The sequence below is a fragment of the Argiope bruennichi genome, chromosome 6, assembly GCF_947563725.1.
Source record: "Argiope bruennichi chromosome 6, qqArgBrue1.1, whole genome shotgun sequence".
In the NCBI taxonomy this organism is placed as follows: Eukaryota; Metazoa; Arthropoda; class Arachnida; order Araneae; family Araneidae; genus Argiope; species Argiope bruennichi.
In genome coordinates this window covers 121,430,515-121,446,875 of record NC_079156.1, presented here as the reverse complement: position 1 = coordinate 121,446,875, position 16,361 = coordinate 121,430,515, and the positions used below count along the sequence as shown (strand labels likewise).

General features: G+C 32.2%; 1 protein-coding gene across 1 annotated transcript in view; it reads right to left on the bottom strand.

Moving 5' to 3' along the window:
• LOC129972450 (serine/threonine-protein kinase PLK1-like) overlaps window positions 1-16,361 on the bottom strand; it is a 231,199-nt gene that overhangs the window by 68,096 nt on the left and 146,742 nt on the right. The gene's annotated exons all lie outside the window — the stretch shown is intronic.

The following is a 16,361-nucleotide window of genomic DNA, read 5'->3' as shown; positions in this document are numbered from 1 at the left end:
TCCGTCAATATGAAATCTATCTATCTTCCCTTATATGGTTGAAAATAACACACAAAAAACGCAAACTGATAAATGAAATCAGTAATATGATTTTATCTAATAAAATTAAATATCAATATCGAAGTTTGAGTCAAATCTGTTTAAGAATTGTATGCGCCTCGGCCTATCCATTCGATAATAAGGTAATTCAGAAATACAACGAGTAATACCAATGAAATTTGATAACTGATTTCAACATTGAAGCTGTAAACACCTACCAAATTTTGGACCTAATCCATTAACTGGAAGATATCCCAAATAAACATTCCCCTCCTTTCACTATTCCAAGAACTCGATTCAAAACAAGCCTTCTGGGTAAAAAAAAAAAAAAAAAGAATAATTCCTCTGATTCAGAAAAAAAAAAAATGTGTAATTAAATGGTAATGCTTAAACGATCAACCCTGTTTTCAATTATCAATAATTAAAAAAGGATTCTTCGAAGGCAGTATCGCTTCTACAAATCCGCTCGTATCTTCATTAGCGATCAGATATACCATTATTTATCAGTTATTATTTAGATTAGCGAAAGATACAGTTACAGTTTCCCATGAGACGAAGTTCTCACGCATTGCAAAGTTTGATTTTTTCCGGGAACGCTGCAAAAGTTGCGCAACTTCCGGAGAAATTTTTTAAAAAAAGTTATTCCTTTCACATCTGGTGATAATAAAAGCGGAAGATATAAAGTCTTCTACTTTATTTGCTCCCCGTCTTGCGGTTTAGGGGCTCACGTATTTCCAAGATGCGATTAGAGTAAAATATGTAAACGCAGCACGAACGGGCTTATCGCATGACAGTTTTGGGAAATACGGTGTTGCCCCGTTGATAACACATGTCTTTCACATAAACATACATAACTGCATTCTGTAATAAATAATTTAGATATTTTGCTTTTTGCTCTCTTAGTAAATGTATATCAGAGTGATGGGATAGGAAATATGCTGGATATTTGGAAAGAAATACTTTAAAAAGAAATTATATCCATTTGTTTGTAAAGCAAACGATATTCATGTTAGGGGGTTTACTAACCCCCTAATGTAAATTCCTTTACTAACCCCTTAATTTTATGTAAAGTTAGCCACCTCAAGCGACCCGTTCATTCGCCAGGAATACTGATTATATTTGATAAATCGTTTACATATGATTTCATCCCCATGATTTTTGCCAAATTATTTGACATTATTATTCGTTTATAAAATTCATATACATATGTGGTGAAAGATTATAAGCCAGTTAACAGCTACGCTACACGGGCAATTGCTTTTGTATTATGGTCATGTTACTGGGCTGCGAACCACAAGGTCCCAGGTTCTATCCTCGCTCATAACAATCTGCTACACATAGTATAGTAATCTCCATAAAATTCGAACTTGAGATTTCAATGAATCGACACGTTTTAGATCTCCCTGAATTTGAAAAACACATTTTTGAAAAATGTCCGTCAGTCTGTCGCAAAAACGACTCAAAAATGCTTTTAGCCAGACGGCTGAAATTTGGTATATGGCCTTTACACCAAATTTTCAGATTTCTGTTAAATTTTGAGTAAAATCTATTTAGAGGAAGTTCGTCTCTCCGGTAGTTCGAATTTAAGTTAACACGATAACTACATAACGACGAAAGCTAGATGGATAAGATTCGGTACACAGATTTAATACCTATGATGCTGACACCTATCAAATTTTGAGCTAAATCCAATGAGGGGTCGGTTTTTACTTCCAGAAGCATGTAAACGCGACAGCTCAAAAACGCTATTTTGTAATTACAAATGCATGCGTCAAATCTTTGTTCCGATCGGTTGAGAAAAATGCGTTAAAAGCATTAATTCAAGTTTCGGAAACTTTAAACTGAACGCCAGGGATTAATCGCCAAATAACTCGCCAAGGATAACACGACAAATTCAGTAAAAATGCTAAATTCACGATAAAACTTGATAGTTTGTAACTATCGGAGGCAATACCATGCAAGGCGTTCTCTGGTATAACAACTTTATTACAGAATATAAGAGAAAGCTTTGGGGGAACCTTTCACGCTGGTTTATCTTCTAAATCTACACAGATATTAAAAATAATTCTTTTCCCTTAGCTTTCAACATTGGTGGAAAATCAAGTGATTAAGTATTTGAAGAAACAACGGAGATGTTTTAAATCTCAGTGCAACAATGTAATCTATTGTTAGAAATTAGGCAAAAAGATATTTTTTAAACATTACCAAAACCAATTCAGAAAAAAAATTGCACCATTATTAAATTGATATAATTAAAAAGACAATTTTTTAAATTTTGAAACGACATAAAATTTATTCCTGGACAATAATATATTCAAAAGTTATCGTTAAAAAAGGCGAAAATTCAGCTTGGTTTTTAATTATTTAAAATTCTAATTCTATATATGTACCACATTTATTAGTTGTAGGTTAAACGGTCTGCCCTATACAGCACTAGCACAGACAAACGCACATTCATCTTTATCATTAGTAGATATTGAACCCAACTAATTAACTAAGTTGATTCAAAAAAGAAAATACGATTTTCTTCTCTATATTGTCAACCCAAGCATGAAAAACAAAATTCAAAGTGCGAACACTTCCGCTGATTTGTCAACATATGCACGAACGTCGATACCTTCCGTTTCGATGCACACCTGCGCGTACGAACAGCTGAAGGGGTTAATGAATGGAAATCAAAAGTTTCCTAAATGAACCAAGTTCACACACGTAGAAAAAGGGATTAACGAGCCGACTTCATCTCCCCCAAAGTAGAATCAAGTTGGACACTACTACGCAGGGCATATCGCCTACTCATAAATCTAGCGACACCCGAATGGTCCATTTGTCGCGTTGTTAATGTAAGTCACGGGCCAAAACTCTCCATTTCGCTGAGCCCTTCGCTCCATTCATCATCAGCTAATAACAATTCTCGGCTGTGCATCACGTCCGACCTCTGCGCACTTCGCCAAAAGACTTTTACCCTTTACCGCCAATTTGCATTTATCAATAACGCCAAGACAGCACTTCTTTTCTACTAAGATACGATAAAAGAAAAAATATATATGGCGTATTTTTCTTTTTTTATAAAAAGAAAACCAAGCCAAGACGAAGAAATGGAAGGTTTTGTTATTTTTTTTTTAACCATCATTAAATCGAACAGGCGCCGGATGGAGTTTTGTATTTTGGCGGTAAAATCAGCGAGGCGCGAAATGGTGGCTTATAAACGTAAAATTGGCTTTTTTTCTCCCCTCTCTTTGATGTAAAGAAAAAAAGAGGCCAAAGGTTTAGAAGTTTTAGACTTTTTTATTTTCAATTGTAGAGGTCACGGTGACCGAAAATAGAGGTGTCGTGCCGTAAAATTTTATATTTGCGAAACAATGAAAAAAAGTACAAAGAAAAACAAAGTATAAATAGGAACTGGAAAGAAAAAATGCGCGATAAAAATATGGTAAAGGAATACCTAAAATGTATATTGGGTTACCTGAGACAATCGAATTTAGGTTCTCAGAATGGCAACCTTCATATTTTTGAACGAAAAGAGCTTTCAGAATTATTTAAATTGCTTCCGGTGACTTATCAATAATACATAAATCTATACTTATAATAAAGCTCAATGTGTATGTGTGTGTTGGCGCTCTACAGGCCAGGTCATTTGACATACAGCTATCAAATTTGGTACATGTATACCTTAGAGGTCGGGAATGTGCACCTGGGGTCCCTTTTTTTGAAATTTTAATTAAAATTTTAATTATTAATTAAAAACTAACTTTCCCGCCAAAAAAAACTTCCATTTTCCCCACCGCCAATTTTTCCGCCAAAAAAATCTTCCAGTTTCCCCACCGCCAAATGAGTAAGACTTCAATTTTTTTTTTTCTTCCAACAGTAATGAGGCTAGGCTTAAGATTTTTCGGCTGATTATTTCAAGCGATTCTGTTTATTTTCTTAATGTTTTATGTATTTAAAATTAAACATTGTTAATTAATCCATGTTTCAGATTCATTCGGAAGTACTTTTGAATTAAAATAACATAGAATAAAGGAAATTAAAAATGTATAATCTGCATAGCGTTACCCCAACTGGCGTAGAAAAAAATCACGCATTTGCGTTACCGGAGCTGGCGAAGAAAATTCACGCATGCGCATTCTGATTGTTGCCATGACAACCGTTATCAACGGATGATTTAAATTATTTTTAGGTTAGTTGCATGCTTTTGTAACTAAATTGTATTTATGTTAGTTATATATTTTTTGTATATGCTTATAGTTTTAAGTACATCGTTTTTTAAGTAGATTTTTTTAACCTGTTTTCAATTATTTAAATTATTTTTAAGTTAGTTGCATGCTTTTGTAATTAAATTGTATTTATGTTAGTTATATATTTTTTTGTATATGCTTATATATAGTTTTAAGTACATCGTTTTTAAGTAGTTTTTTAAACCTGTTTTCGAACGATTATTTTAAACGATTCATTTTATTTTCTTAAAGTTTGATGCATTTAAAATGAAACTTTGTTAATTAATCGATCTGTTCATGATGAATCTGAGAAAATTTTGTTGACAAATTCTTGAGATATTACATAAATTAGGAAAGATATTCTTTAGTGCCCATAAAGTTTAAACGCTCAGTGACTCTATTATCAGTAATCATATTATTAAAAAAATGCTTTGTTTCAGTAAAAAATATTATTATATTAATTGCAGTTTAGTCATTTCCATTTTAATTTTAAGCATAAATTCTACCGGAATTAACAGAAAATTAGAGAGATACATATTATGCTATGGCTGAAGGACTTTATATTATTATGAGTGAATTACATGACTATCAAAATTTGAAGCTTTAAAATATTTGATGAAGAAGCTATTAAAGTAGGAATTACATAAAATATTTAATTATTAAAATTTTAACGAGCATTAAGATTGGCGAACCGGCTGGTCGCCAAAGGCGGCTAGTACTAAAATAAAAATCATATTACTGATGTTTCTTGTTTATTTTTTTAAATAGAATTCTGGCATTCTAAACACATCTACTGATTTAACCAATAAAATAAAAAAAAGGAGCACTTGTTCTGTTAACGACTTAGGTTAGTTTAATTTAGTTATAGATTAACACTCCATTTTAAAGCAACACCAAGGCTATTTTGGGACGTACCTCGGAATTTTGAACCACGGTCAGATGACGAGGACGGCATCTGCGTTGGTAACCCCCTCTTCAAATTTTCAAATTTCCACACTCCACCAGTGGGAGGTCGTTCGGCTCCGACAGACTTAATGTGCACCAAACCCATTTACAAGACGGTTCTTCGATGGAATCGGGTCTCGAACTTGAAATCCTCCGGTTCCGAAGCCGAGACCTTACCGCGAGGTCACCGCAGCCTGTTAATGACTCGGAGACAGCGATCTATTGCTTTAAGAAACTAGAACAGTTCTATAGCGGCTACTTACAAATTTGTTGTCTTGTTAGGAGTTGCTTTATCAACTTCCACACACCCCGGATTTAAACACCGTGGTTATGATTAATTTCAAAGTTAAGAGGAAATCTCTATTAAAATTTTCCGGAAATTCTTAAAAATTGTAATGTTTTATAGACCGCTCCTGCCAAATCATCAGCATAACTGAACATTCGTGAAATTCTCTGAATTCTAAATTGCAAAAAGCAAACTGTAAGTAATATTAGAGACTTGTTCAAATCGAAGAAGCTAAAAACGTTCGATAATGGTACAAATGATATATCGTCTGCAATTCTATGGTTGCCACAGTTAAATTTCTAATTTTGGTGCTTTCTTATTCGTTTAGGTAGTATCGAAAATTGAAGGTTGGACATAAATTTTTGTTTTCGTTATAATTCCATACACTGACAAAATTTACTTTTGAATAATTTGTTCTAGTTAAAAGTATAATATAACATAACCATTATAAAAGTGGATCAACCATTTTATTGTTTGATGTTAGAATCGTTGTCTTTTTTAACAATAAATAACAGGTTTTAGAAATACACTTTAGATTAATCGCGACAGGGTTAATCAACCATCTATTTCTTCTTCTCCCTTTTTTGAAAGCCACTTTCATTTAACAAGACTTGTTTCATGTTTCAAAATCTGTTAACCTTAATTATCAATTAATCACTCCATTTAAAAAAATTGCTAAGCAAAAGCGGTACCACCTGGTAGAAATTTTGAAAAAAAAAATGAATTTAGATAATATCTGTAAGGAACGAATCATAAATTAAAGATAAATAGAAAATAATTTAAGCAAAAAATAAAAACCTACTATTTAGTATAATAATAGAAATGCCTAAAAAAATTTAAAGGATTGATTTAAAAAAATTGATTAAAAATCTAGTTAATCAGCTTCTTCATTCGTTTCTATTCCCGGATAATACACGCACAAAAAAAAAAAAAAAAAAAAAATTCTTAGTTAAAAGTCAGATTTTCAAATTTCTTTTGATCAGAAGTGATAAGGAGAAAAATAATCTTTTCCCCTATTTTATCTTTTTACACAAAATTTTAAAAGGATGAATCATGACATCAACATAAAATTTTGAATTACTATTTCGATAAAAATGTTTAAGATTGTTGTACTCACATATTATGCTTCACATAATTATATTTTAAAAATAATTGTATGTTAAATAATGCAAATGTCTAATGGAACCACTTAATGACTTTTCCCCTAAAGGGAAAAAAAAACGTTTAATTGATAAAGATGATAATATAAGAATATGAGATAAATTAAAAGAGGCATTTTAAAATAACTCAGACTTTGTAAAACAAGACGAAATTACTCACTGAAATCAATTTTATAATCTCTATTGTATAATCTTAATAATTATATTATTAATCAAATTATTATAAAAATACTCGCTAAAGGTGAGCTGGAAAATAATATTTAAAATAAATAAATTATTTTAAATCATACAGTAAATAAATTCTAACAATATTAAATTGTTTTTAAAACAAATTATATTTCGCACAAAATCTACTTGACACAACACATCACTTCTTAAAATATCGGCAACGCAAAATGAACTATGCTTCGTAGAATGATAATAATAAAAAAAAAATAATCACAAAAAATTTACGCGATTTTATTATTCGTGTGAACCTATTTCAAGCTAAATTAGAGTTCTAAATTAGAATTTTGAAATAAATAACTCACTAATCTCATTAGAAAAAAACAACCGATTCCGAACATTCCTAAAAAGTCAAACTGAAAATTCCAAAACACTTATCAAACATCTGATGTCCTACCATAAAATCAGACAAACAATCAACAATCAACCAACCACATTCTAAAACTGTCCAGTAACTAAATTAACCGTCCGGTGTCAAGTTAAATTAGAATTTTCAAATAAATAATTCATTCAACTCATTAGAAAAAGAAAATGTTTCCGAACATTCCTAAAAAGTCAAACCGAAAATTCCAAAACACTAATCAAACTTCCGATGTCTTACCATAAAATCGAACGAGCAATCAACCAACCACATTCCCAAACAGTCCAGGAACTATATTAAACGTTCGTCAGGCCCACAACCAGTGCATCCGCATATTTTAACTTCCGCTTTGAGGCCAAAACAAACGATAACTCCAGTTACGAACTCAAACAATTAAAATGCAAGAATGTCATTGGAATTGTGTTTTATGCGTTGCGTCTACCAGAATAGCATCCGACCATGAGATCGTAACAGAACAGAAGGTTCTTTAAGTTCCGTTAAAGGTGGACTCCGGTGTTGCGTCATCTGTCGGTAATTCGTCCACCCCACGACTTCCGAGACTGCGTCATTCCACGGTCAGAATGAATGCTGAGATGATGACGGTTAGGAAAGCACACGTAATGAGGGCTTTTGTTCGATTCGGAGACGTAATGCTAGAGTCTGTGGTTGCAATTCTCAGGAAAACTTATGTAAGTTTCAGGAGCATAATCAGCGGTTTGGTACACTACAATTTATATATGTCATCTTTACCGAATAGATGAAATTTTTTAGAAGATTCTAGATAATCGGAAAAGGAAGAGGTCAAATTAGGCCAATAAATGTAATATTCCATGGTACGACCCGAATATTTCATCATTTGGTACTTATTGTAACGGCGACCAAAAGCGCCAAGAAAAAAATTTCGCCAAATTATAAAGATATACTCAAGCGCATTATTATTTATTATGAAACATTCTGAACGTGCAAATCACATACTCGATTGAAATCGCCAAATCGGTGAAATGTTTTCTTGGCGCTTTTTGGTTGCCGTTAGAACTGACAAGTACCCATCACTTTATCAATGACCAATAATAAAAATTATCAATGAATTCCAAATTAATTATGTATAAAACAAGACCAGAAATGTAAAACCAAAGAAAAAAAAATCAATTTAAAACAAAACTGAAAAATTAGCTATACTATACTAGCCGCATTTGGCGACTAGTTTGTTAGTCTAGATTATTGACTTTTCAGTCTGTTAAATAATAAGTATGAGATGCATTTTTTTTAAAAAAAAATTTCATCTTGTTACTTGATATGACTGAAAAACAAAAAAATCTATTTAATTAGTTTACATCGAATTAAAAAGTGCATATCTTACAACGGAATTCATAACTCGTAAAAGCAGATGATTGAATGTTGTGATAGATGAGTTTGAATTCTTTCAAAACAGAGAGTGTATTAAATTCAATTAAAAATATTCTCAAAATTGTGGAAAAATTATACATGTATGAAACTAATATCATTAAAAAGGTAATTTTTGGAGTCTTAAGATAGTACAAAGATCCTTATTTTAACTATTTTTGTAAGATAATTATTTCGGAAGATATGAACATCAATTACCCATTTGTTTAAGCCTATTTTTTGGGCTCAATTGAAATTTCTGTTCGAGGTTTATTTCTTGATTTCTTTTATATCGTCTTTCTTCTGATTGAATTTATTTTTTTGGTGACTCAGCGAGCACTTTCCAGAACATTTCTAATAACATATTGTGGCTCCATTAATTAACTAAGCGAAACGATGAATTTAATAAAGATATAAAAACGTTCAAAGAAATCTGAAATTTGTTCGATGGCTTGTTTATGTGTGATTTTTGCCATTCAACAGTAAATAATAAAGCATAATTTCTGTACCACATACGTTAGCGTTTTATATGTAGAAATATGCCGCGGTTTACACTCAGCCAATTATAAAACGGTCAGTAGATAACGCATGCGTAGAAAGGAACTAATTTATGTTTGCCATAATTTCATAAGATAGAGTCAGGCATTCCATGCTTGGCTATAAATTGCCGTTTTGGCGTCAATGAATTTTTCTTTATCACTGCTTATCGTATTAAAATGATGAATATTGACACAAAAAAACCATGTTAAATTTTTTTTAAAATAAAAAAAAGTCAAAATATCTAAATTTGGGAAACTACAGAAAAAAAAATGCAAATAAAATGAAAAAAAAAAAAAAAAAAAAAAAAAAAAAAAAAAAAAAAACAACCTTGCATCAAAAAGAACAAGGAGCAAAAAAATGTCGGAATTAATCTACGAAAAGTGAACAGTTTTTCGCTCTATGGATACCACAGTATCTTTCGTCTATGTCTAGGTCACGCCAAAAAATACCGCCGCATTTTCCAGTCTTTCTACGCATGCGCTGCCTACTGGCCGTCTTATAATTGGCCGAGTGTAAACCCACCTATATTTTCTGTTATTTACACATTATGGATAATTATCCTATTGCACAAAGAATCAAGTATACCTTTTGAACCTCTTGTAGCTCAAAGATTTAATCCAAAATTATCACAGAAATACAATTTTATTATCGAGATCACGCACTTAATTACATTTAGCCAGCATATTGTACACATTAGAGCATCGCGTTCGCCAGCTTATGAATAAATAGGTTACTAAATAGTTGGTTCTTTGACGGATTTTGTAGAAAATTCGATACACATCTAAGATTTCAGTATAGAGACCTCAAATCATTTTTTTTTGTCTACTATTCTTATTCGCAAACAAAGAGAAAATTCACTAAAATCTTGGAGTAGGAATTTATGACAATTTCTTACGAATTTCTCTATGAATACTTCACAGAAATTAAAAGGAAAGAATAAATAGTTGTTTCTGACGCAGGTTAATAATTCCGTAATGGAATCAATACCCATTAGCATTATTAACAGAATTTCCTGTATATCTTTTTGTTAAATGCTTCATCTGCTTTAATGTTTCATGCAAGAATGAAATTCCATTGGCGTGATAACGCATCATTCTTGTTTCGGAGTTAATGCAATATTACTTAATATCGCCAAACCTGTTTTCTTTCAACAAATTGATTTAGTTCATGAAATCGGCGCAACCTTATTCATGTCCCCATTACTGTGTTCTTGCGGTTTCCATCTAAAGATTATCGTATCGTGTTCGATTCTGTGAGCATGTATGATAGATATATTTTCGATCCTCAGAAGTTCTCGAGACATCGGGTTAGGTCCAATTTTTAATCAAATGACTGGGATAGCCACGAATTTTATAAATTTAGAAACTTTAAAAATATTTACTAAATTTAATTATATATAAACATATTGTAGTAGTTCTTATTCGGAAATTTTAAAACTTCCATTAATTTCACCACGGGAGGTATAATTTACGTACAAGAATAAGTCGTAAGAAATATGTCAGTCTACATCGCGACACAAGAGCAGAAGAGACCAATGTTTTCCCCTTCAGTGGTTTTACTTTGACATTTTGATAGGGATTTCATTGACACTTGTAGATTTAGGAAAGGGAAATTTAGGTATCTTTAAAAGAATGTTGTAAACATTAAAGATTTTAATCCCTTCACTCGAAGCGTGTGAAAATGTTGCGACTAGCAGCTTTATAGAGCACGTATAGAATTAATTAAATGAGTGAATTTGGATGAGGGAAAGATAGCATTTTAGAATGAAGTTAATATGAGTTAATTTAAGATAAAAATTAGGAAATTAATTAGGATTTGAATTATATATAGTGTAAAACACAGTTTTAAGCAGTTTCGAGGCCGAAAAGAGAAAATACTTTGCGGTAATCCATCCCGGTAGGCATAATTTATGTACAAGAAGAAAGCTATGATACGTGAAAGTACAGTGCAACACAAGAGCAACAGAGCAAAGAGGGCGCAATATAGGGTGTTCATTAATTATTGTCGGGGTTTCCGTACCTCATAACTTCCGAATAAAACATATTACGCAAAAACCGATTACGTATTCGTAAATTACAACTCAAAGAATTTTATTAATGATATTAAAGTGTAAAGCTTGCACAATTTGCACTTTGTAGGCATTCAGCTGAAGGCGATTATGTATTCGTATGTATTTCCCCGATGATAATATACTATGAGATTCTGATAGGGATTTCTTTACACGCGTCGATTTAAATAAGGGATTTATGGGCATCTTTTAAAAGAATTTTCTTAGCTGGACAGATTTTTATCCCTACACTCGGAGGTGGGAACTTGCCGATTTCAGCAGTTTTACAGAGCTCGTGCAGTTTTAATTAAATAAAAAGGGTGGAATTGGATCAGGAAATAAGAGAATATTTCAGAATGAATATGGGTTGAATAAAGATAAAAATTAGGAAATTACTTGGGATTTAAGTTAGATTTAAATATATACACAGACGAATAATTGATTTTAAAAATATGTATTAGAACTTACAATTGCACTGTATATTTATCTACCATTATTTTCTTTCAGAAACTATTTAGATACCTTTATAAAAGTTTTAGATGTTGATAATTTTACATATAACGAATTGGTTTTCGAAATCCAGAAGATAATTATATAAATATCTTAATGCTAGGACCGGGATCGATGAATATTCCAACTGAAACAATTCCGCATCCAATAACGTATTATTTCTAAAATAGAACAGGACGCAATCAAAGCGAAATGGACGAAACGTTCTGCACATAATAATAAAACAATATCCGCCTTTCCGTTATTTTAATATTGACCTCAGCGAACGGAGATTTCAAGATATAACGACGATTGAGATTATTCGAGAAATTGATTGATATTCTATTGTTCGTGACGTGGTCGTTTGTTTCCGAAAAGTCGCGACTGCGGAAGATTTTTTCCACCCCTCAGGGTTGAAGAACGGATTTCATAGGAGAATTTTATTGTAGCCTATTACTTTTATTATATGTTGCAGTCAAATGCGATATAAACAGAATCGTGATTTCTTTAAATACGACGATCTAAAACTCCTTGCACTAAAACATAATTGGCTTTTTTTAGAACTAGATTTTGTGATTGCGAAATATCGTGAATATGCCTGTATCTAATTTCAGGGATTTAATAAATACAATTTATACATGCTTTTAAATAAATTTTAATATCATCAATTAATTTTTAAAAATGAATCCATGTTTTCATGAGCAATACCACTCAAAATCAATTGATTGCAATCTTTGCAATCTAGAAATAAAATTGCATAATCTGTTTGCATGGCAAGCCTCATCAAAGTGTTGAATTAGCAAAAATAAAAGGGAATCCCCATTTCAAGTTGATAAAAGCCTGTGAAAATATTGCCAGCAGCCCCTTTTCTGTTTTGAATACTCACAGGTAATCAACTACATTCTGTGGGAATGATTTCTATAATGCTCATAATTTGGAACAGAATTATAAAACCTTCGTAAAATTATCCATCATTCGAATTAAATAAAATGTGAAAAATGGGGCTCATATATTTCTAAACTTCATTGACTAGTCTCTGTTGCAATATCTCTAAAATCCAACAACAGAGCTTCAACATGCATTTAAAGAACAATTCAAAAACTTCTATAAATTATATATAGCTCAGATTATGCATCTTTAAAAATGTACGCAATTAATTTAGTTTAGTTTAGTTATATTAACGTCTCATTTTAAAGCATTATTAGGGTTATAATGGATGGTAATTTTGAACCGTGGTCATATAACGAAATGACACATGAGATGGCTTGAAACCATCCGATTCCGAAGTAGAGATCTTACCACCAGGCCACCGCGGCCCCTTTTATTAAAGGGAAAGTGCACTTGGAAATACAGAACAATTTCCTTTAATTGGATTTTTCTTCCAATTTTGATAAAAATCTATAATTTTGATGTTAAGACTATATACCAAACTTCAACCGTCTAGCTTAATGTTCTATTGAATTATCTTGTTCGGACGGACATTTTTTTTCTCCCGAAAAAACATATTTTTCGAAATAGAAGTTTTAAAATACGGTGATTCGTCAAAATCTCGAATTCAAATTCATTGATGATTACAAACTTTATATTATACATGTAACCTTATTTTAGTTGAAGCAGAATGCAGGTTCGAAGACGTTGAAGAGACATGTTATATTTTTAAATTAATTTTAATATCCATTTCGTGAAAGCATAATTATTTACAAGCAGAGACGCGGACAAGTCACGTCCGCCACAGCGCGACACAAAAGTAGAAGAAAGAAAGAATGGCCGAAACAAATGATCACTAGTGTTATATAACATAACATGGGATTTCCGTCCACGCGCCAATTCAAAACACGTGTTGACCTTGAGAAGGGCAACAGAAGTATCACTTTCATTTGATACGTAGTACTGATGGCGGACTATTTTTACAAAGGAATTAATGAAACCGAAAGTGGAATTAGATCAGGAAATAAGAGAATATTATCCTATGGGCTAAATTAAGATTAGGTTTAGGAAATTAATTTGGTTCAAATTAAGAGTTTAAAATATCATTATATTATATATATACATATATATACGAGGAAGTAAAGAAAATGAGTTTATATAGAACAACCCATTTCGTTGTTGAAATCGAATTTCTGGAACGATTACATTACTCTCTCGTTATATAAGTTCTTCGTATACGGGAAAATAAAAACAAAACAGTAGACAAAAAATGACAAAATTTAACTATCATTTCTGCTTAAAATATCACATTCAGTTAATAATCTAATTCTAGGTACATTCACAGTCACACCCAACGTTCTATCTGTATAACTCCCTCCCCCCACCCCCAGATTTCAAATTCTTCAAATAAGCGAGATCCTAAATTTCCAACCTGTCAAATCCACAGCAAGTGTCCTGTAGCGGATATAAAAATATGATGCATCTCGAGATCAGCAAAGGTTATCACAAGGAATAGGAAACCACTCAAGGGAAGGGGGGAAAGAAAAAAATGCACCCGAATACAGCCGCCAGTTCTTTGGGAACCATCTTCTGGAAAGGTCTATTATCTTCTAAAATGATTAGGTAATCGTCTCGGAATGGCAATTGTTTTTTGCCACGATGACTCCTACGTAAAAGATTCCACTGCATTGACAAATAGTCTTCTGATCTCAAATTGAAGGTTGCACAACAAAAATAACAATGACTTCCTGAGGCGGATTTTGAATAGAGAGATGTTCTGGTGCTTTCCCAGTGCAGCGAAGGGCGTGGTAAGAGGTTAAGTATTACAGACATCCAATCATGCAAATGGGGATGCTCGTCAGAAATAATAAGATGTGATATAGTCAAGAAGAGATAATTCTTTTTAGCCCCTAAGCTACAGAGATGGTTAGTGAAAGGCTTGCTTAAATAAAACCAAGCAGACAATGTTGGAAACAGAAATGCACTAATCGATCATATATATAGCAAAAAAGAGAAATGCACCGATGGTTCGTACAGATTGCAAAAAACAACAAAAATGCATCAATGGATCGCATTGATTGTGAAATTAACAAAAATGTACAAATACAAAATACATACAGGGTGTCCCACAAGGTATGCAGCGTTTAATATTTACAGATTCAAATATAACACGTCAAGACAAGTATTTTGATGTATAACTCGTGGGTTCCCCTAATACAACGTCATAATCTAATTACCCACATATAACTCGTGTGGGTCACAGCTCAAATACATAGATCGCAAAAGCAACATAAATGCGCCAATGGATAGTACAAAGCTCAAACACAACAAAAATGCACCAACAAATCGTATAGATAGCAAAAACATCAAAAATTCATCGATGGATTGAACAGATTGCAAAAAATCCATCCATCGGAACCATTGGTGCAATGGAAATGCCCCAATGGATCCTATAGATTGCAAAAAACAAACATAAATACCCCAATGGATCCTATAGATTGCAAAAAACAAACATAAATGCCCCAATGGATCCTATAGATTGCAAAAAACAAACATAAATGCCCCAATGGATCCTATAGATTGCAAAAAACAAACATAAATGCCCCAATGGATCCTATAGATTGCAAAAAACAAACATAAATGCCCCAATGGATCCTGCAGGTTGCAAAAACAACAAAAATGCACCAATGCATCGCAAAACTTACAAAATACAAAAAATTAAAAATGCCCCAATGGAATATGCACGGGTTGCGAAAACAAAGATAACGTCCATTTTTTAGTGTATACCGAAAAATTCGCCTAAGCTAAAAATTTAATATGATCATTATAGACCAGATTACGTTAGTGTATACCGAAAAATTCGCCTAAGCTAAAAATTTAATATGATCATTATAGACCAGAATATATCAGCAAATTACAACATGTATGATAAAAAAAAAAAAAAAAAGCAATTTAAACTCTCTACACTTATGACAACTACCAAATTAGGTAAGCAGTTATTTCTTGGGTAGCAAGTGTCCAATGAGAAAGGATGTTTTGAAATTTAACTTGCATTTAGATTAAAAATTAATCGGAATTTTTACGTTCTAGTATTTTCGGAGCTTATTATTGCACAAAAACCGAGTTTTACACCACTTAAAAATTCTGCACTTTCGTTCACTATCCATTTTTTGGCACATTTAAATCAGAATTTAATAAGAATCTCCACTTTGGATGCTAAAATTTCTTTTGCCTAAGTTGTTATACTTTTAAATGATCGTAACGACATGCATGCAAAAAATACAGACTGCCAGATGATTAAGTTTTTCACACATTTTATTCAAACTTTGTTCAATATATATTTAGATGAAAAATCTGCATACCAAATTTTATCGACGAAAGCTATCCGTATTTCGTAGTTAGAGAATTCACTTGCACTTGTAGAACAGAATAAATTTCCGCAGAATGGATTTCATTCTAAATTTGATAGAAATCCACAATACAGACGACAGACATAATTCCAAAAATGTGCTTTTTGAACTCGGAAAGATCTGAAACGTGCAGATTCGTCAAAATCACGAGTTCAAATATTTTGACGATTTCAATGCTTTCTCTTTATTTACTTCGTGCATGTGAAAGTAAAGAAGAAGGGAAAAAACATACCAAGAAAGTTTATTATAAGGGCATGAAGAGCACTAACAATAAAATACCGCATGCGTGTATAGTAAAATATCGCCCCCCCCCCCAAAAAAAAAAGAATCTCGAG